This window comes from Microtus oregoni, unplaced genomic scaffold (assembly GCF_018167655.1).
Source record: "Microtus oregoni isolate MIOR12 unplaced genomic scaffold, Mior012 000143F_ref0000043, whole genome shotgun sequence".
In the NCBI taxonomy this organism is placed as follows: Eukaryota; Metazoa; Chordata; class Mammalia; order Rodentia; family Cricetidae; genus Microtus; species Microtus oregoni.
Genome location: NW_024544793.1, coordinates 1,367,686 through 1,369,332, shown reverse-complemented (window position 1 = coordinate 1,369,332; position 1,647 = coordinate 1,367,686). Strand labels below are relative to the sequence as shown.

Below are 1,647 nucleotides of genomic sequence, written 5' to 3'. Positions count from 1 at the left end.
TAGTGTTGCTATTGCTACCATCCCACTCAAGCCTGGCCAGGTTTTCAGCAGTGTCCTTAAGTCAGAGAATCCAATTCAGAATCAAGTGCTGCATTTTGTTCTAATTTCGACTCAGTATCCTTCAATTTTCAATACTTGAAGATAATAGTCTAGTGATTTTGTAAAATGCCCTGTAACTTGGGTCTTTCTGACATTTCCTCATGATTATATTCTGCCTGTGAAATTTGGGCATTAATACCGAAGAAATAATGCTTTTTCTTTTTACGACATCTGACCGGGAGCATGTTGTTTCGCTATTTTATTATTTTTTAAAGATTTATTTTTATTATTTTTAAAATTATGTGAGTTGTGTGTGTTTGTGTTGGGATAAAACCCTTGGCGGTCAGAGTTGTTGGATCCCCAGGAGCTGGAGTCAGGGTCATTGTGAGCCACCTGATGTGGGTGCTTGGAAATGAACTCAGGTTCTCTGCAAGAAAAGCATGTGCTCTTAGCCGCTGAGCCATCTCTCCAGTCCACTGTGTTTTATCATTGGTCATTTTCTCTTTGTTCATTTGATTAAGGTGACATTATCTGAATTTTCTCTTCTAAAAGGTTATTTTCTTGTATTGTTTCAACTTTAAGTATCTGGCAGAAAGAAACTTTGATGCTATGTTTGCCTATCAATTATCTCTTTCTACAGGCAATGAGTAACTACACACACACACACACACACACACACACACACACTCACTCACATATAGTCGTAAAACTTACTGTTTTTACAGTTTTTATTTTAGGGGAGCATGAACATATTTCACCACTACCACAAATTATGCAGTCAAGTTTTCCACATTTGAGGAAATCACAGGAGACAGCACACCCAGGGTGCAACAGATGAGCTCCATCCTGAGATAATCACCTTCATAATCATGGTAACTCTCCCCTTCAAGTAAGTGTCTCATCGTTCATGGCAATGTGGACTCATGGCTTTCTTTTCTTCCTTTATTTCTTCCTTCCTTTTTCATTTTTTTGTTTGGTTTTTTGAGACAGGATTTCTCTGTAGCTTTGGAGCCTGTCCTAGAACTTACTCTTGTAGACCAGGCTGGCCTCAAATTTGCAGAGTTCCGCCTGCCTCTGCCTCCTGAGTTTTGGGATTAAAGGCATGTGCCACTACCGCCTGGCAGACTCATGGCTTTCTCAATAGCTATAGAACCAGTTCTGGAACTCGTTCTGTAGACCAGGCTGGCCTCGAACTCACAGAGATTTGCACACCTCTGCCTCTTGAATGCGTGTGCCACCACCACCTAGCTATTTGATATTTTTTATCTGTTATTGTGATGTTCAAATTTATTAGAAGGAACCCTTTTAGATTGACTCCTATGTCTTTTTACATGTTCTCATAATTATTTGAGCAATTCTTTATTTTTGGTGTCTAAACCCTTTGGAATTAGTGTTTTCAGTAAAGATTCTTGGTTCCTTTGGGTGGAGAATGTTATTGATAGGTCAAAATTTAGGTGCCAAGTATTCTCATTGCTATTAGTATGTTGCTACTCCTAGGCCTTCTCAATGGATTAACAGTAAGAAACCAAGAAACCCAATTCCTTAATATAATCTTTTTTTTTCCTCTGAACAGTCTCAATCCTTTATTATATTTCCTGGCATACAAAT

The 1,647-nt window shown here is 38.6% G+C and overlaps 1 non-coding gene across 1 annotated transcript; it reads right to left on the bottom strand.

Annotated features, from left to right (window-relative positions):
* Positions 1-773: 773 nt before the first annotated feature.
* On the bottom strand, positions 774-936 carry LOC121444833. Its single transcript, XR_005973829.1, has one exon. It is a non-coding gene; the product is annotated as a U1 spliceosomal RNA (small nuclear RNA).
* Positions 937-1,647: the final 711 nt, after the last annotated feature.